The sequence below is a fragment of the Mustela putorius genome, unplaced genomic scaffold (assembly GCF_011764305.1).
Source record: "Mustela putorius furo isolate JIRA1106 unplaced genomic scaffold, ASM1176430v1.1 tig00000450_pilon_pilon_pilon, whole genome shotgun sequence".
In the NCBI taxonomy this organism is placed as follows: Eukaryota; Metazoa; Chordata; class Mammalia; order Carnivora; family Mustelidae; genus Mustela; species Mustela putorius.
This window is the reverse complement of record NW_025421385.1, coordinates 25968176-25992484: the sequence shown is the minus strand read 5'-3', so window position 1 is coordinate 25992484 and position 24309 is coordinate 25968176. Positions and strand designations below refer to the sequence as shown.

At 41.7% G+C, this 24309-nt stretch overlaps 1 long non-coding RNA gene across 2 annotated transcripts in view; it reads right to left on the bottom strand.

Moving 5' to 3' along the window:
• The window catches only part of LOC123392129, a 320886-nt gene that overhangs the window by 14900 nt on the left and 281677 nt on the right, over positions 1-24309 (bottom strand). Inside the window, exons 5-6 of one of the 2 annotated variants that reach the window (XR_006606843.1) lie at positions 15651-15732; positions 14246-14832 (exon numbers count right to left, since the gene is read on the bottom strand). This is a non-coding gene — a long non-coding RNA (uncharacterized LOC123392129). Of the gene's footprint in view, positions 1-14245; positions 14833-15650; positions 15733-24309 lie in introns of those variants that run through there. The other variant, XR_006606842.1, reaches the window with a different exon arrangement.

The window sequence follows — 24309 nt, the reverse complement described above, 5'->3', positions numbered from 1 at the left end:
AGGTTTCCTAGTTGGATGGGCTAAAGGCTATATTCAGTGATGGGGAGGGGAGGTTATGAAGTAGATTTCCTGCCCTAGTGTAGCAGGAGAAGCAGCTCTAAAACTGGTAAAGGTCTTCGTTATTTCGACTCAACCCAACCTGCACCCCAATTTCTCTGACCAAGCAGGGCCAATAGCTTTGCTCTGCAAAATACTAGCTCTGACCGCCTCTCAGCTTGAGTGCTACTGGGCTAAACAAGTCCCAGGAGTCATCACCAGCTCTTCTGCTCAAATGGAGCTGAAAGGCACTCTCTGCAGCAGATGGGGCTATGATTCAGCTCCTTGCCTGGGTGTGGGCAAATTGGGCTCTCAGACTGCCAAATCTCCATGTTTAAGGATCCACATCAGGCAGATCTGCACTCCATTGAGTTCTTTGATCAGAATTTGCCCCTGACTTGGTTCTGTAGATAAGCAAAGATGCTGGTTGGGGTACTCCTTGGGCACTGCAGGTATGAGCATGGTCTGCCAAGATTCATATTCTGGTTGTTGCAAACCCCTGTCTCCTTCCCCATCATAGTCACACCCCCAGTGGCTGAAGCCCACAGAACCCCATTAATTCCTGTAGGACAAGAGCAAAGTGGAGGCTCTGGTGAAGCAACCCACAATGTTTTGACAGTGCCAGTGGTCTCTTCGGGATCCTCTTTTCCCATGGAGAAGCCAGAGGCTCAGGGGAGACCTTTCTGAATATGCCTGCTGGCCCGGAGAAGGGACAACCGCAGTCAGCATAGGGCTGCTTCTCCTACCCTTCTAATGCAGTCTTTGTCACTGTGGTGCTGTGGGGTGCTTCAGCCTTGCCCTTGTGTTGTAGGATTCTCTCAGTGGTGTCTCATTCTTGAATGGTTGTTAGTTGTTCTTATGAGGAGGAATGAAGTCAGGAACAATCTAGGTCATCATGTTGATGTCACTCCTTATGCCCAAAGCTTTTGTGACACCAATCTACCCCATAATTTGCATGTTTCTCCAACTGAACCACAAACTTCTTGAAATAAAAAACCCTACATTTTTTTCTTTTTCTCCTCCTCCTTCTTCTTCCTCTTTTCTAACATTCTTACCTTGCTGCTAGGTATAATGCTAGGCCAATAGTTGGCATCTGACTAATACATAAGTGTTGAATGAATGAACGAATGAATGAATGAGGGAATGAATGGATAATATATTGGGGGCTTGGAAACATTCCTAACTATTGACGATTGCACTAGGGAAGAATGGCTGGGTACTTTCATACACATACTTCCACTGAGTCATCACCATTACTCCATGACAGAAGTAGTATTAATATTAGCACGTAACATAGAAGAAACTGAAGCTTTGAGGCCGTCAATAATGCCTGAGTTTGCATGGTTGGGGTAGTTGTGATGCAAGAGCAGAGCTGTTTGTTTTAAGCTCTTAGCCCTTTCCACCACTCTGAACCACTGCTGTGTCGGTCAAGGCTTTTTCTTTGGCACAGCTGATGGGAAACCAACTTAAACGAGTTGGGGATAAAAGAAGGCTTTTATTAGAAGAATCACAAAATAATGGGAAGGTCTACAGAAGCCAGGGCTGCTCTGGGAACATTAGAAACAGGAACTGGGGGGGAGGAAACCATCAGGCTAGGCTGTCTTTGCTCAGGCTTCATTCTCTCTTCCTGAAGAGACTCTCTCTGCCTGTGTGAGGCAGAGGACCACCAGCAGCCCCAGACTCATATCTTTCCTCCTTCATGACTAGACAGGACCCCGCATATGTATTATCCCTTTAAATCTAATTGACCCACTGATTTAATGTGCATCACAGAAAATTTCTCTTGGAGAAAGAAAGGCAAACTATTCAACGGCTCTAGGATATTGACAACCTTTTGAAGAGACACAACACTGGCCTGGGTGATAAATGGCCAGCATGGTACCCTGAAGAAGACAACAGTGAAGGTCTACCATGTTCTCCTTCCCTTAAGCCAATATGACTCACATCTATTGCCAGATCTCTGTATTCATCTAAATAACTATTTTGCTATTATTAATTGACAGGTGTTTGGAAGGTCCACTTATAGTGTAAAAATTATGAGATTTTTAAAAGATGCACATGCATGCATGCATACACACTCCCACACTCACACACAGCCGCATAGACACACACAGGTGGGAGGAGGGCAGAGGGCGTTGGAGATGCAGACTCCTCGCTGATCGATCATGGAACTTGATCCCAAGACCCTGAGATCATGACCTGAACCAAAGTCAGACACTTAACCGACTCAACCACCCAGGTATCCTCTAATATGCTCTTAACAGATAACCAGGTTTTTAATGTTTTAAGAATGACACCTATGATTTTTTTTGTTGTTGTTGTTATAATTGGCCTTTGTCTCTGAAATTGATTAAGTCAGCTACTGGTACTAGAGAAACATGACTGAACTAACATTTTCACTGTGCCAGTATTTTCTAATCATGTTAAGGTGGTGTTGTACACAGGGCAACTGCAGTGGTTTTCCACTTTCTTCTTTCTTTCTCTTGCCATAAATCTTGCTCAAATAAAAATGTATCCAGTTTCTCAACATATAAAACAGCTAAAAGCAAGACACTTGTTCTTTCTGAGGGAATTCAGACTGGGGTGTGGCACATCTGCAGTTTTGCTCCCCTGCAATGGAAAGTTTTACGTGGTCTCAATGGAGGTTCCTCAGGATAGAATCTGTACCCCCCGGTGGAGTGGGAGGGCTCTGTCCTGGAAGCCAGAAGATCTGGTTCTGCTGGTAATTAGTTGTGCAATCTTTGGCAAGACATTTAACCTCTATCTTTTTCCATGGATAGAATGGGGATAATAATATTGCGCTTTCCAATTCCTGGGGTTGTTGTTAGAATCAAATGACACAATGGATAAAAAAAAAAAGTGCTCTGCAAATGGTAAAAATCACTATAAACATGTGAACGGTCTCATGGCACTTACATACCAGTAAGTATTTGTTGATGTAGACAGAACTTTGTCATCTAGGACAGAAATTCTAAAAGGTGCCTATTTATTTATCTATCTATCTATCTATTTATTTATTTTTAAAGATTTTATTTACTTATTTGACAGGCAGAGATCACAAGTAGGCAGAGAGGCAGGTAGAAAGAGAGAGGGGGAAGCAGGCTCCTCACTGAGTAGAGAGCCCGATGTGGGGCTCCATCCCAGGACCCTAGGATCATGACCTGAGCTAAAGGCAGAGGCTTAACCCACTAAGCCACCCAGGCGCCCCTAAATGGTGCCCATTTAAAACCTTTATGTGTCTCTAGGAATTTTAAGATAGTTGCATATAGGAATATTGACATAGAATATCTTTTTAGCATACATAAGCAGGCAATGTCAATTTTATGAACTATCTAATGTTAGCCAGGAGTTCTACATGTAGGTGCTTAGTCCTAGAAACACCTCAGGATAAGTCTACGGAAGAAAAGATGGAGAAAAGTCTGAAGCATAAAAGTAAATTGTGTGAGCAGTAATGGCAAATTCTATAAACTCGTGGGAAAAGACCACTTGAATTAATTGGTATCGCCATCAATCACAGGCTGTTGATTGCTCTAGGAACAGGGTGTAAATCCCATGAAATGAAAAGTGGAGCTGCAAAATATAAATCTATTTCAAGCCGCTGTTAAAAAGGAAATGAGTAGCACTGTTCAAATGTTGTAGTTCCTCTTGCCAAATGCAACAATTAGACCCACACTTTCATGAATTAACCTGTGAAGTGAATAAATCTTCTTTTCAACAGTTTCATGTCATTGGTTCAAATGGCAGAGCGTTTCTTACATAAAGAACTTAAGAGAATAAATCCATTAGGGAAAGTAGGGGAATTTATTGTACTCCAAGGCAGTGCTTTTAAACAGACCCCAACTCTACTGGAACAAAAAATGGCCTTGTGTTTCAGGTTTGTCAGTTCCAGGTTTGCAATCGTCATTGGAGGAAACCAACAAACTACCCACGGATTTATTCCACATTTCTTCACACTAGAAACTGTGCAGCTTTGTGTTTGTACCTCACCAAATGCCTATAGCCTGTTCCCAGGAGATGAATAGGGAAAGACGGTGCTCCCAGGTCAGCCACAGCCATTTAATTTTTATTTATTTTTCCAGTAAAATCTGTACTTTCTTAATTTCTACGACTGTGGTAAAAATAAAATCTGTGAGCTGACACACCAGTTCTGTTGGCCGCCTCAGAAACTTCCTGAGCACATCATTTATAAATGATACCATTTCCTTCAAATGCACACATTTTTTTTTTTTTTTATCCTTTCACTCTGGAGGCTAAAAGGAATCCCACTTCACCTTTTCCATAAATACCAACAGCTCAGTGGAAAGCTGTTTATTTTTCTCCAGAAGCACATTAATGCTACCCACCAACAACAGCAGCTTTTCAAAACTCAGAATGTAAGACTCGAAGGGTCCAGCTTTGCCTTTCCCTCCAGGGGGAAAGCCTCAGGCTGTTTGTAAGAAAGGATTTTCCTTTTTACTTTCAGGGCCTCTTTTTTCCATTGATATTCACCCCCAACTCAGAGTCAAAAGGGCCCTGGGTACATTTTAAAGTTAGGCTATTGGAAAGTGAACCACGTTACACTATAGAATAAGCACTGCATACAGAGATTCCTTTTCACATCAAAATAGATCAAGATAAATTTTTTCACAGCCCTCCCCCCTCCACTGTTAGGAGATTGTTTTAAAAATAAATTTAAATGCGTGAATGAAAATATTTTTCTTGTCAATAATCAGGAATATTCAGGCTTTAGCCAGAAAACTTTGTGCCCCATGCCAGGAAGTCCCAGCTTTCAGGCAGGAGTTAACTTTGATCCCCAGGGAACAAATAGCCTCTTAAATGCTTTAGCTATGTCAACAAGCAGGAGTGCTAAGTTTATAGAGTTAAGTCTGTGCCTTATGGCCATAGCCAAGCAAAGCCAAACTGGACATACACTGGTCATTCCAGAAAAGCAAGTTCTATCATGGGTGGACAGGCAATGCTCAATCTTTATGAATCTGCCCTGTTCTTTACTACCTCAGTGTCTCCGTAACAATTCCTGTTGTCTTCCTTTATTTTTTTATTCTTAGTTTTGGAATAATCTGGAATCTTTTCTTTTAGCTTCTCCATTTCTAGGGTTGTGTTTCCCATCAATTTGGGCCTGACAATAGTTTTTCATCAAAATTCTGAAAGGTATTCAGAAAATTCACAGTCTAACAAAACCAGCAAGTTGCTAAACCCCAGAGCAAATCAGACAGGCAAACTGATCTTTCGAAGGATATACAGCTACTTTCTGCAAAGTCACTGGAAAAGCCTACATTCTGGGACTATGCCAATCCATTGTTTTTGTCCATCATACTAAGCCAACCTATAAGAAAATTTGTGGGTGTAAAACTGCAGTCTTTCTCTGTAAATATAGACTTTTCTCTTCTGCCGGTCTCTCTACTCTGGGGGTTGAGGGTAGAGACGATAATTCATTCATCTTTTCATATCCAGCATCTTACACAGCATCCAACATACAGTGCGTGCTCAATCACATTGTGTATCACTCCCACTTATTATTAACACATCTCATGGGGCATCTGGGTGACTCGGTCCGATGAGCAACTGACTCTTGATTTTAACTCAGGTCATGATTTCAGTGTCTTGAGCTGGAGTCCCTCATTGGACTCCATGCTCAGCTCCAAGTTTGCTTGTCCCTCTCCCTCTGCTCCTTGCCTATACACTCCCTCTCAGTAAGTAAGTAAGTAAATAAATAAATAAATAAAATCTTAAAAAAATACATCTCTAAATGGCTGATGAGTATGTCTCCTCAACTTGATTAGAGCTCTTCAAGGGCATAAACTATGCCATATTATCTTAAAGATATTACAATTCCCAGCAGTATTTAGTACATGCAGGCCGTCCTAAAGATTGAAAGCATAGAACATGTCATAGAATGACATGAACCCAGCTTTCTGAAGAACAGTGGCAGGCAGAATGGTGGCACTCTGAATATGTCCATGTCCTAATCCCTGGAACCTGTGAATGTTGACTTACATGGCAAAAAGAACTTTGCAGATATGATTATATTAACACTTCATTTAGGGGATAATTGTGGGTTATCCAGGTGGGCCCACTGTAATCATAGTCCTCCTTATAAGAGGGATGCAGGACAAGTCAGAGCCAGAGGAGAAAGTGATGTACTTTGAAGATGGAGAATGGGGACATGAACCAACCAATGTAGGTGGTCACAAGAAGCTGAAAAAGCAAGGAAGGAAAGAGATTTTTCCTTCAGAGCCTCCAGAAAGCACCAGTACCCCCAACATCTTAACTTTGGGCTAGTAAAATTATTTTATACTTCTGACCTCCAGAACTCTAAGAGAACAAATTCATGTTGTCTTAAGCCACTAAGTGTGTGGTACTCTGTTATAGCAGAATGACAAAAGACTGATACAAGTACCATGAAGGCAATTTCTACAAACCGAGGAAAGTAAAACTCACTTGACAAACACATCAAATAATAAAATTGGAAAGGAACTTGAAAAATGATCCCTTCTGATCACCTGACTTAAGGCAAAGGACAGTGTGTTGGACCGATGGTAGATGTATGTGCATTGTGGAGGAACAACGACTACATTTTATTTTGTTTTGTTTTGTTTTCAGCCCTGCAGGACATAGACTTCTACTTACCTTTCATTCATTTGAACCACATATAAGTTGTTTTTGGTGTTTGCCCAAAGAAGAAAAAAAGGTGAGCTGTGTGGCTGGTAGGCTGGCAACTTCACCTGCAATCTTTCTAATATAGATTGAATCTGGACATGGCAAGTAGGGGGGCGATCAAGCAAAAAACAATCCTATAAACAGATGGTTTGGGAGACCAAATATCTAGTTTTCTTGAAGCCAATTCACTTCTGCTGTGGTCTTGCCCTGACCTCAATTCTACTTTTTAATCCTACGCTTCATGGTGTGTGTGTCTGTGTGTGTACCCGTGCTTGTGTTATTCATCTGAACTAAGCTTACCCTTAGCTTAGGAAACATGTGAATTGGAAAGCTGTTCTCAAAATGAGCTCCCTCCTGGAGGATTTCCCAAAGCTTGGCCTGCTTTAATTACCTAACCAAGAGGTTTTCAATGAACTGTTTTGAACCTGGCATTCACAATACACTTGCCTTGTACTGAGCGATAGCTTTATGACAGGAAGCTTTGTTAGCTGGACCACCCGGGGAATGGGGCTTGAATAGAATATGGCTGCCTGTCGACTCAAGAATGTGAGCTTCTCTGGACATGCCACACCTGTGTTCCGTCAGCTGCCCCCAACTCCTGTTCATTTCCCATGTAATTCAAGGTGTTGAACCTAATCCATGGACCTTTGCCTCAATAGTCTCATTTTTGGACGTTTCTCAGGTGCTGGCTACACAAGAAATCTCCTTCAATGTAGTCTAAAGCTGCTTGAAGTCTGTCCAGATTATGCATTTGAAGGGTATCTGTGATATGATGGAACTGTGTGTACGCAACCGCCCCAAAGCAGTTTGAGAGTGAGATCTTTACGATTCGCTGAAGAGCACGTTTCAGTGTTGAGGGAATTTATCATCTTCACAATCAAAAGTAAGCTAAAAATATCATTTAGGTTCAAAGAACCAAACTGATTTGAACATCATTTCTCTTTCTGATAGCGATTCCTATAATTTCTATCCATTTGGTTAATGTTTCAAAAAAATCAATAACCTTAGCTCACCTTGCCCCACTCCTTTTCACCCAGCACTACATTTTCTGGTTTAGAACCGTGCCACTCCTTCCTTAATTTTGTGGCAGGGTCCTAAGGGTACAGTGCATTAGCCAGATTTAAATTTTATTCCTGTGGTCAAAGTCATTGGTTCAGGGGCAAACACGTGGCCTAAGACGGACCAATCAGAGTAAATGTTGCACTTCTGCCGGGAAGGCTGGGACAAATATATTCACTCCTTTGGGAAGAACAGGGTCCTGGAGTCCCGTCAGTCCTTTGTGTCCAGGTGTGACCTAAGAATGGAGCCCAGACAGAGAAGTGGAGTCTAGTGAGGAAAAAACTGATTCCCGGTGACTTTGTTCGAATCCTGAGTCTTTTCTAGCAGTTTAGTTACAGAAACCACTAAATTCCCTTTTTGCTTTGGTCGCTTTTGAGTTGGGCTTTGGTGACTTTCAGCCAGAGGGATAGTGTGTTACAATGATAACATTATAAGGATACCGAGAGTTCAGAGAGTGTCCAAATCCAGGGGTTTAGTGGTGTCTATAAAAGTACGGTAGTTGTACTGAGTGCCAAGTCCTTAAATTTAAGCACTTTCTAGGACTCTAAGAAATCAGGGAAGTGAGAACTTTGCTATTGTTAGCATAGCTAAAAATATAAAAACCATCTATTTATTCCTGAAAATCTTTTTTTAAAAAAGAACTCATATGTAAGCACATAATTAGCCTCTGTGGGAAAATTTTTTTTAAAGATTTTATTTATTTATTTGACAGACAGAGATCACAAGCAAGCAGAGCTGTAGGCACAGAGAGGGGGAAACAGGCTCCTCACTGAGCAGAGAGAGGGATGTGGGGCTTGATCCCAGGACCCCCAAGTCATGACCTGAGTTGAAGGCAGAGGCTTAACCCACAGAGCCACCCAGGCACCCCACTGTGGGAATATGTCTTAAATGTTTGATCCTGTTTGGTGGAGCTGGTCTCTTTTCTTCATCAGGTATATTGGATTGGATATTGCAGTATTTAATGCACAACAGCTGCAAAATTCAAGTAGGGAGAAAGTAAAAATACATTTGTATCTACCTGTGGGTATTCCCCTCAGGATTAACATAATGAGACCCATGGTGAGTTTTTAGAATGCAGCTATACATAATTTTCAACTGTTTTCCTAATTATTGTTTCCTATTGAATATTAGATTTGCTTTTAGCAATAGAGATGAATTTTTGCATATCTTTAGAAGGATCTGAAATTTTGAACTTTTAAATCTATCTTCAGTTGACAGTTTATTTTATCTTCCTTCGAAAGAGGATTAACAATGACTCTGTCAAACAAATCTATTGTATTGTTAAAATACTGTTTTTTTTTTAAATAAGTAGGTTTCTTAGATTAAAAAAATTTTTAGTAGATAGGATTGTTTAAAGAACAACTGAGGGCTGCCTGGTGGCTCAGTTGGGTAAGCGTCTGCTTTTGGTTGAGGTCGTGGTCCCAGGGTCCTGGATCAAATCTCACATCAGGCTCCCTGCTCAGCAGGAAGTCTGTTCCTCCCTCTCCCTCCGCCTGCTGCTCCACCTGCTTGTGCTCTCTCTCCCTGACGAATAAAGAGATAAAAATCTTAAAAAACAGAAAACAAACAAAGAAAAAAACCCCCAAAAACAAATGAATAAGAACCAGAGACAGCATAACTGTGCTGTGATAACAAATTCTTTTAGATGTTGGTTGGTATATATTGTTAACAAAATCTGAAAATTAAAATAATGTTAATGAGGAAATTGTCTTATTTAGAATTTTATTTTCTCTTTGTGCCTAGCTCCTATTTTCCCATTGTTCCCTAGTTTCTTTGATACTTCTTTATTCTCTTTTCATTCTACTAATTTCTTAATTTGGAACATAAGAACTTGGCATTTTCATAGGCTAAAAAGTGGTTGAATTTTTCAGTGATTATTTCATATAGTGCAACATAACACAATTAACTTTTTCAAGGAAATTTCACAGTTTTTAATTTCAACTTCCAGGTTCTTTCTCCTGCCTTAATCTTTATAAATGGATTCTATTTTTATCTGTAACATGATGAGGCGCTCTCTTTCTAGGACAAAAACCAAAATGAAACAAAAACCAAGAAGTTAGTTGTCTGAGCTAAGATGTACTAACCACTATGGGTTGATTTGTTCTCCTCCCTCCCTCACACACACACACACACACACACACACACGTGTGTGTGTGTGTGTGTGTGTGTGTGAGTTTTAACCTTTAGCACCTTAGAATGTGAATTTGGAAAGAGGGTCTTTACAGAGCCCATCGAGTTAAAGTGAAGTCATTAGGGTAGGCCCTAACTCAACAGGACTAGTGTCCTCACGAAAAGGGAAAATTTGGACATGTGACAATCACAAGGAAAGCCTCTGTGAAGATACCTGGAGAGAGGATGGCCATGTGAGTGGGCTGAAGCATCTACCAATTGAAGGGTGCCACCAATGCTGGCAAGTGCCGGAAGCTAGAAGAGATAAGGAAGGATTCTCCCTTGGAGCTGTCAGAGAGCGTGACAGAGATGACACCTTGATTTCAGCTTCCAGCACTGTAAGACAATACATTTCTGTTGTTTTAGGGCATCTCATTTTTGGTAACTTTTCAGGGCAGGCAGAGGCAATAACTATGGAAATTGTAGGCACAGTGGCTTTGCAGTGGTTTACCAGCTCTCATAGGAAAAATTGATATTAAGTAACAACTTTTTTTTTTTTTTTGGTCTTCGGAAATTGAAGGAGAAATAGTTAAATAACAAAAGGCCCTCTTGTTCAGTCCCCCAAGAAAATGTCTTGTCAATATTATTTGAAAGAATATGGAGTGGAGTTCTAATGACTATTGTCTTATCTAAATTCTATTCAAGTTATGATATATGGCATGGAAAAAAAAACGAGACGGCTTATTTAAGACAAATTTTAGCGCAATACATACTTTAACGTTCTCAATGTGTGAGAAAGATTTTAGTAATAAAAAAATCATTTTAAAGAATCCCCCACATCACAACAGACGATAGACATAGAGCCTTGTTTTATGGTTGCAGGAAAAGTATCAAACTATATTTTGTTGAAAATTAAGAGAAGTTACATTATAACTATGCTAATGGCCAAAAATTTCATATTAGACAGTTGTCTGCAACTACTCAAAATTACCTGTGCCTAGTCCAAAAACCTCAGTAAGAAACAATTTTAGATGGATTCAAAATAATAAAGAGCATGAAATTTAAAGTTGAAATTTGGCATGTTTTTGAAATTAGTATGAGTGGATACATATGCAGGGCATTCTTTTCTCTCTTACTTTCCCTATAACTCCACTTTAACGATGACAATAATATGGCTATGGACATGAAATAGCTTCCTTCTTCTCTTCCACTCTTTCCTTTCAAGTGTTCACATTATTTTTTATTGATACCAATATTACCATTTTTGTATCCTTCCCAAGTAGATTGAGAAAATACATCAATAAAAATTTAAATTTAAAAAACATAACCTGAGGTCTAGATAATAACAAAATATTTCTTCAAAAAGTGATATAAAGAGTATAGAACAGGTGGCCAAATTTCTAGAATTGGAAACTTGGCTTTAACAAACCATAATTTACATTTCTGTCTCTTGTGGGCTGGACACAGAGATTTACCAAGACCGGCATAAATTTATTTATGGAAATGCAACTTGCCCTTCTATACTTGTACTTTCGTTGATAACTTGTTGCAACCAATTCTGTATTTTCTTTGGATCTTTGAATTGATTTGCTAAAAGTTATCTACTGACCAAAAGGCTAAAACTCAGAATTCTCAAAGTCAAGAGACTTGTCCAGAGTCAACTTTTATTTTCTTTCAAAAATTCGCACAAGTAGCAAGAGAGGAGATGTAAATTACCTTATTAATTCTAATAAAATATGGGTATATGTTTAAAATACATGGGAAAAAAGTGGCATTGATACGTCTGTATATTCTGTTTTGTATGTGATCTGATTATATTTTTCTTTGAAGTAAAGTCCCAAGAAAACTTGTAAATATATGAAAAGTCATATACTGACAGTTTTAAAAATTATCAACAACTCGACCCTGGTTTATCAGTAGGAAAAGTCATCAATATAGGAATACTCCCAAGGTGTCTACTTTTGCCACAAAGAAATTAACAATTAATATTTTACTTGGCACATTTCGTCATTGTGGAAATTAATGAAAAAACAACAACCCCACCACAGTGGAAAGGTATTTGAAAATGCATACAGGGTTAAATAGTCATTAGGAAAGAATTAATTAAGGGTAAAGAAGACAATGAAAAGATGTTTGCTTGGTCTCCTGCTTCAGGATTGATTATCTATCTTATAAATTGAAGGGGTTACTTTCAATGTCTCCGGCAACTTCCTCAGTCCTTATCATTCATTATCACTCAGCTCCCTGATTCTGATTGCAGTCTGTGCTAAAATAGTAATATGAGATCAAGCTAAATGCATACCAGAAGGTACAGTCATTTGAAATGCATTCTAAAATCAATTAGAAATTAATTTGCAGTGTCAGTGGAGGTGGAACATAATTACAGGCAATTGAGAATCGACTGTGTACATGCGCTCATATGCTTGTGTTTTTGTACATGTTGATACAATTTTGTGAAATGAGGGGGAAATCTCAACTTACTTGGCTGCTTCTGCCTTATTACATTGTTCGACATTCAACTGACATCACAGGTTACAATAGAGGGGAGATGAAAGTATTTAATGAAGCCTAGACCTGCTAGCTTAAGTGCAGCTCAACATTCTCTCTGGTGGTGGTAGGGCTCGCCTCCAAAACCCTTCTCAGGAGATGACCTTGTCCATTTCACCTGCATATCTCAACCAATATTGGCTTAAAATGTGAGTATCAACCAAATAGAAATACAGATCCCCCCTTTTTTCCTTTCTCTTCCTCTGTCTTTTCTTTATTTATCTTTCTCTCTCTCTCTCTTTTCTTTCTTACCTCCTTCCTTTTTTTTTTTTTTTTTTTTGCATGCATGTACATTATAATTCTTATTGGTCCAGGTTCCACACTGGACCTTGATAATGTCTGAAGAAATCCTTACTCATTAGGACATAGGGAACATAAGTGGCCTCCTTTTATTCCTGGGCTGCTTGCCTTCTCGAGGAAGCATGAAAAACCTCTTTATTTGAGGGATTGCTCACCCTTTAAATTGCCCTGCAGATTTGCTTTTATCTAGGATGTCTTTTTAGGTCTATGGATGCCTGACTCTGTGACATTCTAAGTCGGATGAATGGCCTCATTTTCAATAACTTTCACTTTGATACACATATTTTTGAAAGCTTTCCCCCTTTTCTTCCTTTTGGAAATTGGATGTGTTAAACGTGCCCTGACTGCTTTAGCTTTGCCTATCTGTCTGGTGGGGAGCTGGAAAATTTACATTTAAACAGCACCTCCAACAGTTCTTAAGGACGTGCTGAAAGGCGGCTGGCTCTAGTCCAAGTCTGGGGTTTCACTGCTCAGGCAGGAAGGTCAGTTTAGTCCTAAGGGGAAGGGAAAAAAGTACTAGACTCTGTATATCCTGCATGAGAAAAATTACAAATTCAGATGTAATATTTAAAATACTTCCTTCTTAATTTCAAAGTAATTGCGTTTAGTAGGCAGTGAACTCCCAATGGTTGATTAGCTTAAGACATTTTGCTTTAGTTTGGACGTAAACCTCTAAGTGGCCTACTTTCATTTTCGTCTGGTTGAAGAGTTTGTGGTTAAAATAAACTTTTAAAATGATCTTGGCCAGGGGGTAAGGGAGTTAAAAAAAAAAACCCACCAAACCTCAATTTTTGAAAACTTTTTCCTGAAGACCTCTGCCTAATTGTTCCAATTAGGACATGAACACTTGTATCAAATATGTGAGTTTAGTACAGTCTCAGAAGCCACAGAGAGCAAGAAAAAAAAATGCAGGCAAGTTTTGTATTATTTCTTAGATTAGCTATTTATTTTCCTTTTTGTAAATTTTATAAACATGGTATGCCTACCTGAGGTGGGGGGAACAGATGGTACACCTTGATAGCTCAGAAGGAAAATCTGAGTGACGTAGGACTACAAGCCAACTGACAGAGGAGATTACTTATGGATGATGTGTGCTCTTTAGTTATCCCTGAAACTCCCTTGGTACAATAAACCCACTGGTTGGGAGGTGAAGGCTAGGACAGATAGATTAACATAACAACTGTTCTTCACAACTAAGTCATTTGTTAAATAAAATCTATGGGAAAGCCAATGCCATAAAAGAAGTTGGATAGCATCACTGTGGTGTTATCACTCTTCTTATCCTTGAACTCTAGACACTTAATGATCTTCAAATAAGTAGTATTTAAACAAACCTCTTTTCAAACGACATGAAAGGCTGGAGCGTTTATTTAATAACCACCACAGACATAAAGCAAGTGGTACAAAATTCCCATTTTTTTTTTAAAAAGGTTTTATTTATTTATTTGACAGAGAGAGACACACAGTGAGAGAGGGTACACAAGCAGGGGCAGAGGGAGAGGGAGAAGCAGGCTTCCTGGCGGGCAGGGCGCCTGGATGTGGGGCTCCATCCCAGGGCCCTGGGATCATAAACTGAGTTACCCAGGTGTCCCTAAAATTCTTATTTCTTGATTTAATTTTGAGAACAATGCAATGTGCTCAGTAAGCCTTCAAATCCTAAAGTTAAACTTTTTTTTTTTTTTTTGCCTCCATTTTCCACTCTTAAATCTACTGAAAAAAAAAAAAGATTGTTACTGCTTTTGGATTTTTGAGCACAAACCATGTTGTTTAGTGCATACTGAAGAAGGCTGGTTAATGGACATCAATCAGTGCAGAAATTGCTCAAAGACAGCGCATGCATTATGCTGAGGTTTGAGGAAGATACCCCCGATGCCATAGCACAAACACAACAGGAACCTTCTCGTGACTTTCTGTCCACAGAATCACTGCATGAAAGACAAAAAGGCCGAACCGCTTTGTGATACACTGAAATATTTTGGTATCTCTACGTGGTTTCTCTAAGAACAAAATTTTATGAAGTCTGAGATCACTCTGACAGACATCCGTTAAAACGTGACTGTTTTTTGTCTATGTGCAGATTCCTGTATGGTGATGTTTCTTATTCTTCCTTCAGGTTGTAAATGCCTTTGAGAATCGGTAAAAGTTACAGAATTTAGAAAAAATGTGCGCGCGCGTGCACACACACACACACACACACACACACACAGAAGTTGCGAGTCTTATGAAGGAGTTCCATGAAATCCCGAGCATGTCTGTGAACCCTTGGGGCACACAGGCTATACTTTGTCTGATTGATGAATTCATCTTACATTTTTATAACCTTTCTAGGCTGCCTGCATTTTATCAGTACTTTTTGGGAAAGGGGGCCAAGATTCCTTTAAAAATCCACAAAAAGATGAGATTCCTTGAAATAGTTAACAGACAAACAAAACTCAAAATCTCACAACCCCAAAGAGTCTATTCCTTTAGGAAAATCTGTCATTCTTTCCCAGGTGTTGCTCTTTCATTCTACACTAGTGAGATCCCAGTCCTTCCCTTCCTTTTGCTCCTTTACCTGGCGGTTTCATGGACCCTAATATGGGCACATTCTTACCCATTCTGTTCCCAACTGGTGTGACACCGTTTATAAGTGCGTGCTCATTTCATTTGTGAAACCGGATCCCTTTCTTTCTGTGTATACAATCCAGAGCACCTTCCCCTTTCTTTGAAAAGACTTCTTCAAGAAAGACAAATTCTGAACTGGGGGAACATTCTTTCTCCAGATTAACCAGTGCCTTGACTCATTTTAAACGAAAGATCGAATGCGTTTTCATCACTCCAAGTTTACTCTTCCTACCGCAAGGAGCCAGGGGATCCACCAGTTTCACACCTCCCTCCCCACCTTTTCCTTTACTCCACGTTCCAAAAAGAGCCGCGTCTATCAGATCCCATGGGCTTTTTACCTGCGGGAAAGACTGGTGGGTGTCTCCCAGGCAAAAGGGTTCTCTTCGCATGCAGTTCTCCAGCCTTCCACTAGTTGGGGCTCTATACAAAGGAAAGAAAACAGAGGGACCGCTTCAGAATTAACTAACAAAACAGCTTTTTATCTGTGGCATCCCTAACCGATTTCCTCAGTCTCTGAAAGACGCTCGCCGATTTTTGTTCCAGAATACCAATCATGAGGTTGCATTATAATGTTGGGTCAGTTGTGTTTGCGTTGCTTACCTTTGACAGAGTCTAAACCCAGTTTTTGGTATGATTTGCAGGGACCCAGTTCCCCCAATGCGTCATTATTACAAAATATGAGAATATAAAATGCACAAATGGAACGTTCCGTACATAAGTAGTAAGACCATCTTCTTTGCCAGTTTTTTTCTAGGACAGGGCGGTCTCTAGTCATCTTTTAAAGCCCATGGCAAAGTCTTGCACAAACTGGACCCTTAATGAATGTGGTTTAATTTCTGGCTCTCCCTAAGGACCTGAGTTTGGATGAGACTATCCAGTACCAGTTCTCTGGAAAAACCTCTGGGAAACTGTCTTGGTCCATGATCACACTTGGCTCTCTCCCTTGGCTTTACTTACTCTGTGTCAGGCTGAAAGATTACCTTGGGTAGTCAAATAGAATCAAGGTCTCCCAGTGCTTTGCTTACACTTGCATTTTGTTTTAGGTTTGTTTATCCCGTCTCTCTCCACCTCCCCGGAGATCCTTTGGCAAATCTGATAAACAATGCCTTTTTCTTGCTCAAGGCAGAAAGTCCAATCGAATACAATGGGAGGCCAGACTTGGCCGACAAGCAGGCTGCAGGTGTTCTCCGCATTGTGGTCATCTAAACCAGATGCTGGGAGTCTGAGCACCTGCTTCCCTTCTCTGTCTACACTCTGGAGACTACCACTCCTCCATAAAGGAGGCCAGAGAACCAGGTTGAAGAGAATAATGTACCTAGGGCAGCATCCTTCTGACAGATAGAATGAGTTGCCCTAGAAACAGTGTCACAGAGTTCCCCTTGAAGTTCTCCAGGACATACAGTTTGATTTGTGCTCTCCCTCCCTTTCCTCATCTGACACGGCCATCCTCTCAACACATGGGCACTGGGCAGTACAGTCTACTAGAGGCAATAATCAGTGGCAATTTTACTTTCTTCTGGATTATATTATCTGGAAAGACAAGACCGGCCATGGACAAGAGGGTGATGGTTTTTATAGTTCTGATAACAATGATACAGATGTCGAAAGCCTCGCACAGCCTCAGATTTTATGAACATTTCTATAGGTGCCATAAATCTCTGAATGGTCCCAAAAGAACATGAAATCTTCTGTCTTGAATGTGGAATGTTAACAAGAGATCAGGGAGAAATTGGTCCGTGTTGGAGGGTGACTCTGTTCACAGCGCGGGCTGCCAGACAGGTTAGTTCTGGTATTTTTATTAAACCGATTCTAAGTTCTATTATTTCAGCTCTAAATATTAGTAATAAACTGAGTGCTTATGCATTCAAACCCGTAAGAGCAAAGCTGAATGAATTAAGGTCTGTCCTGCTGTTAATATTTTTATTTCTGATTTTGATATTCTTTTTCCTTACAGATGTCTTTCTGGACAGAGCTAATATTTTGCATTCATGTAAGAGATATATTTTTCCTGTGTATCCCTGCACTGTGTTCGCAGGAGTCAGTGGAGAAAGCGTTTGCCTTGAGGATTGAAGCCCTGAGCCCACTCCACCCTGGAGGCCTCCCTGCAAAGCACCCCAGGGAGGGGCCTGGGGCCATGGCCGGGAGGAGAGCCATACACTAGGCCTGTGGCCTTCTCAACACCACCAGGAGCCCCTGGTCTCTTGCTGGTGAGCTTCCACTTATGCCACAGCTTGAGGAAGTCCTTTAGAATTATTCCCTGTCGCTCTGTCATACATGGATACATTATGGTTCCTGCCCCTCGGACCAGGTCTACCCTGAAAAGACCAGGATCTGGGGTGGGTCCGTGGGCAGGAAAGGGGGCAAGAGGTGGGGTGAGGTGGGTGGGAGAGGAGGGCCAAGTCAGGACTAGTGGAGTCCAAGCGATAGGAAGGATCCGTGATGTTTGCTGAAAATTCCTTGAAATAAACCAAAGGGTTCACACCATATTTCCCCCGAAAGGGCCACCTTCCACTTCTCAGCCAGAACCTCACCCAGACCCGACACGATTAGAGGAAGAGAAAGGGGGCCTCTGGTAGGTGAGAAACTATGGGCACCCAGATCTGCAGCTGGGTTGTGCCCAGAGCTCGGAATCCATTTGGGGTTACTAAGGAAGGGATGGGGCACGGGGGTGGGGGTGGCTGCTTAGACAGAGATGAATATGGAAATGGAGATTACAACCAAAGATAAACAATGCATCTTTTATTTAATACGATTGGAACTGTTTTCACTTATCTGCGTGACTCTTTTGTGCCTCTTAATTTGTCCTTGAAGTTCTGTATCTAATCATTAGCTGAGCAACCAATAATTCTCCCTCAGTCCCCCACCCCTTTTTACAACCAACTTTAATCTTTCGACTCAGTGAAAAACATGCTTCCCCTATCATAACTGGTTTAACAAAAATTCTCTTTCAAGTTTAGATTGCTCAGATACAAGGCTTTCCTGCAGCTTCATGCTAGAGAAAGGAATTTACATTAGAAAAGAGAGATTTATGATAGCATTGAATTTCCATTTGAATATGGAGAGTTAATAACATGCATATGTTTTTTTATTATTATTATTTTAAGGTCTGAACGACGCCATAGGCAAGGGGAAAGCTGGAAACTGCGGGGCTGGCAGGACTCAATGAATAATTTAATCTGGATTTCATTCACAAACAGCAGCAGCGCACTCCTAGGGAAAGGACCGGTGCGCTTCCCTAGATCGGAACTGGAGTAAGTGCCAGGATTTCCTGATTTGTTTACATTTCTCAAAAAACCTTTTTCCCCCGGACTAGGACAGAATTAGACTTCCTTTTCCACTTTTGGCTCCTTCCAGGCTATTCTTGTTCAAGGTATTCTCTCCCCTTCCCCTGCATTCTTCTTTGTCCCAGTCTCAGCTGGGTTCTTTTGTCTCAGAGAAACAACCGATGGGCCCTGAAAGAGGCTGGCGGGAGGAGAAGGGTCCCGGGGACAACAATGGGCCCGCGGGAGCCGCCTCCACCTTCGGATTTCCAAGCCCCTGTTCCGTCTCTCCCCAGCCTGGCCTTGTGGGGTACCAGGGGCCAGGGTGGGAGGCGTGTCACATGCCCTGGCTGGAGTCCTGAGGTTCCAAAGGGAGATGCTGAAATCACTTCCATTCCCGGACCCTCCGCTGGTGACGCTCTGGTCTCTGGGAGAACACGGTTTCAGCCAGATCTAAGCGTGGCCCAGCAACGTTGGCTCTGTAGGGGTCAAGCTTCCGGGACCCGTGGCTCTCCGGGCTTCTATTTCACCCTCTTACCCTTTCTGCTCAGTTTTTGGTTTCACTTTCACCATCTTGACCATCTCCAATTGTTACAAAAGCTTGTTTTGAAAATTTACTCTACGTTCATCTGTTTATGAATGTTTGGCAATCCGGGGATTAGTTCCGTTTCCCAAAAAGGGAACTGTAGGCCCTGGTCAGTGGCCGATCTGCATGTATGAAAGGCAACCAGATCTTGTTGGGGCCCGGCAAATAAGACCGGTCAGAGAAATGTTTATTTGCGTTTCTATTTCTTTTTTTCTTCTCTCTTGTTTCTGAGGCTAAAGGTCTCTTTGGATTTCACTAGTTAAGGTCATGTCTGTTTTGAAACAGCTCTGCCTTTCTGGCCTTAGGGATAATTGTGAAAACCGTCTTGGAGCAACCCTATCCTCCTCCTTTGGATATCTTTCTTCCCCATCTTGGGTTCCCTGGGGCCGTCAGTGTCATCCGTCCTTTTTGCTTTCCTAGAAATCAGACTTAATTCTCAGCAGAGAAGCAGAAAACTTTGTTTGTCCTGGAGTATGGCTCTAAACATTAATTAGCACCATCCCAGTTGTTATTTGCATCATAGCAGAAGAAATTTAAAGCAAAGGAATGAGTCTCTAATTGCAGAATTTATGATATCAGTGGAGGTCCTCTGAGCAAAATGTCTTCCAAGTGTTCCTGAAGTCACATCATATTGAGGGTAGATTATGCTTAAAGGATGCACATGTGTTTATTTATATCCTTATGTATACGTACGTAGATGTACACACAAAGAGACACAGTTGATCACAAAAAGATCCTGCTGGGTCTGCTGTACACATGGATGGATGGCCAGGAGCACTCTCTGAACCATGTACTAAAATAGGGATGCTATGAATCAGGACAATATTTTGCTTTTGCAAAATGTCATTGCACAGCATTTGTCTACTCATTCAAGTAACTGTGGGGATGCCTGCCTTTTAGAAACCAAAAAGGCCTCCTGCAAAGGTAGGCAAACAAGTAGCTGTTGTCGCTATAACCCACACACATACTCAGATGCACGCAGTGGACTAACGTGCAAAAGGAGAGTTTACATGGACGTTGGCATAGTTGGGGACATCAAAAGAATGACATTTTTCTTTTTTCTCCTGCTGGTTTCAGAGAGGGTACTGTAGGTGGAAAGAAGAAGGTTTAACTTTTGAGGATTTCCTTCAACTCCTGCTTTGGATTCTCTTCTACAACAAGCACCTAGGAAATGATCTGTGGACAAGTGTAAGTGAAGCAAATACTCCCCGAATCACATCATGTCCTCATCACGGTCTAGAAAAAGATAGAAAATGAGTAATGACCTGAGGGCCAATACGACAGGTATCTTCCGAGGGGAAAACCCCCCCACAAGAAATGTGTGATGGGAAGAAAAGAAACCAGATTTGTGACAATGTTAATAGAAAACCTAAAAATCTCTGAAGGCAGGTGAATGAATATGCAAACTAGAGGGTGGAATATAATACATTGTATTTATTTTTCACTCTCTAGGCTGCTTTACTGAGGTATGACTAATGGATAAAAAGCTGTCCATAGTGGATGTCCGTAACTCCCTGAGTGTTGCGGAGAACGTAATACCATGGACATCGGCGTTTTCCGTTATGCTTCATACAATGTTGAATGTTCTTAATTCCGGGTCTTCATTTTGAGAGAAGACCAGATGCAGGCAGCTTCCCTGAGAGAGCTTTCCCTATCTCTATGAATGTAGCAAATATTTGGTAGGACCCTCAGATTTCTCTAGTTAGTAAACAAGACCCAAGTTTCCCCTGAAGGGCCCCTTGAACCCTGTGGAGTACTTAGGATCCAGCTTGAGCACTCTGTAGGCCGACCCAGTGATTCTTTTGGGCTTGTCCCCAGTGCTAAGCTAGGCTCCTGCACAGAGGAAACATGCATTGGTTTGAAAACAGTCCCAGTATGCTGGGCACTGAAGCTGACGTGGTTTCCATGTAGCAAGTACACGTGCTGGTTTTGCCTTATGAATGTCAGAAGGCTGAGCTGTCTCATCTGTGCCAGGCACTTGAGAGTCGTCTAAGTCCTGGTGGACCGTATCCCCTCTAGCTGGGAAGATTCCTCCTCTCACACAGGGAGGGCACCTGCCTCTTTCTCTGTCAGCTGGCAATGCTGAGAGGCTGCAAAGGGACACATTTTCTAAGCCCCAATTTCTGTCTTCTCATATATCATATTCTTCATTCAATAGGTACAAGACTATTGTATGTTGAGTCAGATGTGAACACAGTGGTCTCCAATCCTGGAAACATTTTCTTCTAATAATTGCCACACTTACATGACTTCAGATCTGTACATGGCGGGTGAGTAGCTAAGAGCAGATTCTGGCTCTATATAAGTGACCTCATTTTCTTTTTAAAAGAGTTGCTGTGTTTTTGGTAACTGTCATGTCTCCATGATGGCTTACGCGACTTACGGAATGATCCACGGGGTCCTCCTTGGTCTTTAGCCTTCCCTTCTAGATTCCCGAAGATGCCATCAGAGGCATCACTGCCTGAAGCCAGGGTTTCTGGGTAGTTTTAGCCACTGAGAGATCAGCAGAGTTGGGGGTACATGGGCAGCAGTCAGCTTGGGATGGTGTGAGGGCTGCACAGAATAAGTCAGCAGATCTGAAAAACCATGTGGATACAACCAGCATGGAGGCTTGGCCTTCCTCGTAAATTGTCTGTTCCATTCTTGGCAGAGAGGGTGAAGGCCTCTATTTCAGAGGAGGCACAGCTGGGACACGCAGGGAGGGTATGATCACTCACTACTTTGGGATCCATTGGACAAACAAGATGAAAGCACCCAGTTTCTGACTATGGGACCAGATGGGCCTTGGTACTTTTTGAGCCAACGGCAGAGTTGTCTCCCTTATTTCCTTTACCCCACGCCACCCAGCTCTGATATCTCTCCCACTTACACTGGACACATTTAGCCCCCTTGGAAAGGGGCAGTTGGCTGGTACAAAGTCCGCACCCACCACGCCCACTCCCCTTGGGCCATCTTGTTATCTCTTTGTAGAGTGTGATTTAGTACCACATGACACTAAGATATGATAACCTGAATTCTCTATTACTTTAGGAAAGACAACGAAGCAAAAAAAAAAAAAAAAAAAAAAGAAAGAAAGAAAAGAAAAAGCTTGTTGGAATAGCCCTGCTGATTATAGCTAGCGGGGTGTTATCTTGGAAGAGGATGGAAAATAACCCAGAGCCAAGAGTTGTTTTGGATGGCTAAAGTGAATTCGAAAATAGATGAAGCTCTGCCCACACGTTAAGAAAATCCTCAAAGACATGACAACTGTTAAGGTTGCACTTCTTAGCAGTTATCACCTACTTTTTGTTTTCTGCTTCATCAGCTATATAACCCTGCAAGTTTCAGTATTAGGATTTCCGGCTACACTTTTGGTTTTCAGTTACAGATTGACTAGGGTCTGCCAGTACGTCTGGCCTACTGATGTTTGCTGGTAGATTATCCTTGTACAAGTTACTATTGACAGGGTTCATTATTTTAAAAGATAATGAGGAATGGCAATTCAAATAAATTCCACAGCCTCATTGCTAGTGATGGTCCAACAACTATGAACAAAACAGAAAGATGGCCTCATTAAAAAAAACACCAAAAAAACCACACAAAAAAACACCTTTTTGTTTAAAATACAATAGCCAACAAAGCAAACACACAGGCAAGAAAACAGCCCACGGTGGAGTTTACCAACCTGGAAGGGTTCAGACTTTGCCCAAGTCAGGAACCGACCTCTCATCCAGGGATTCATTTTCCCTTTTCTCAATATTGAATGGAACTCCCTTTTTAAAAGGCTTATGATTTATTGTCTAAAACTGGAACGGGGACAAATTCAAGGCAGGATGAAAGGAAGTCTCCAAAACAATAGCATTGAAATTCTCCCAGGGCTTTTTCAATTGTGAGAATGGAAGGCTCCCAGAGTTGCTATACTGTGAGGAGGCATAGGACTCCAGAGAGTGGCAGCATGCCTCAGTGGTGGATTTTCTTTCTTTCTTTCTTTCTTTCTTTTTTTTTTTTTTTTTTTTTTTGAGAGAGGGAGAGCGTGAGCGAGCACACAGAAGAAGAGGAAAAAGAAGAAGCAGGCTTCCCATGTCCCTGACGACGTAGGGCTCAATCCCAGGACCCCCTGGATCATGACTTGAGCCAAAGGCAGACGCTCAATAGACTGAGCCACCCAGGCGCCCCCATGCTCAACAGCTTTTAATTTTTAATGGCAAACCCAGAATTTGAACCCGGGTAGTCTCAAGCCATTGCCGAATTTGTAACCACTTTGCAGTCTTGCCTCCTAAGAAAAGTAAATGGCCGAGATTGAAGGATGTTCGGTATGGAGGTCGTAGTGGGAATTGATATTTGGTGCAAAGAAACCCAGCATGTTTAGCTTTTGAGATGAGTCCTGATATTCTGCCAATGAATAATGAGGCTGGATGGGTTGGGTCCTGCTGTGTCTTACTACACAGCTAATCTTCCCAATTCTATTTAGTTCTATTCCCAGCCTGCCTGTTCCTGAAAATGACTGAAGTCGCTAACATGCTGTCACACATTTTTATTCCAGGCTTCTGCAGAGCTCCAGTCCCATTTCAACCACTGCTGAATCCAGGTCTTCCTTACCTCCACTATCTTCATGGAACCTTCCAGCCCCACGTTCAGCTTGCTCTGCATTTGGACTTGTCTAGCTCTGTAACCACGTCACTTAGTCACCCAAACTCTGAAGCTCTGGGTAAGATTTATTTCCCTCTTTCCTATCCTGTCCCTGCCTCCATTCCTTCCCCAGGCACACAATCCGTTAGTCATCAAGCTGTATCTGTCCCCACCCAGCTCTATTGCGAGGAACCAGGACTGCTAAAACCACATCTTGGAATAAACTTCCAGCTGGTTTGCCCCCATTCAGGCTCTCTGTCCTGGAGAGCACAACCAGACTAATGTTGTGAATCAATTCCTTCAAGGGTTTTTTTGTGCTTTTTGATGGGCCAGGCAATGTTCTAAGCTGGAGGCACATCACCTCTCTGCCTTGCTCTGGCTTTCCCTTCTGCTTGGAGTTTTACTCTCCCTCTGGCCAATATTTCTGGTTTCAGAACCACTGACTACTCTACTTCTCCCAATGGATGAGGCCATGGTATATCCACATCCTTTCCCCTGTGACCTGAGGCTGGAAAGGTTTAAAGAGCTCTGACACCTGACTGG